A 312-nucleotide genomic window follows, 5' to 3' on the forward strand; every position below is an offset into this window, starting at 1 on the left:
TCACCAGCCGTTACCTTGTCCACGTAGTTTGCGATCTCCACGATGCGCTGCTTGGTGTGGCCCAGGTTGAGGTTCTGGTTTCTGTACTGCAGAAAGACGGGGATGGGGAAGGGTCACCGGAGGAAGACCACAGAGGGACACAGAGAGGGGACCCGGCTTTTCGGCAGAGGACCAAATTTCTGCCCCCACAGCGCTCACCAGTGTGTGGTCAGCAACAATGAAGAGCTCCATGTACTTCATGGTCCTCCAGGCATCTCTCTTCGCCTGCAAGAGAGACAGCAAGGCTCAGAGGAGCGAAGGTGCTGGCAGCCC

This window comes from Phaethon lepturus, unplaced genomic scaffold, assembly GCF_000687285.1.
Source record: "Phaethon lepturus isolate BGI_N335 unplaced genomic scaffold, ASM68728v1 scaffold35976, whole genome shotgun sequence".
Classification (NCBI taxonomy): Eukaryota; Metazoa; Chordata; class Aves; order Phaethontiformes; family Phaethontidae; genus Phaethon; species Phaethon lepturus.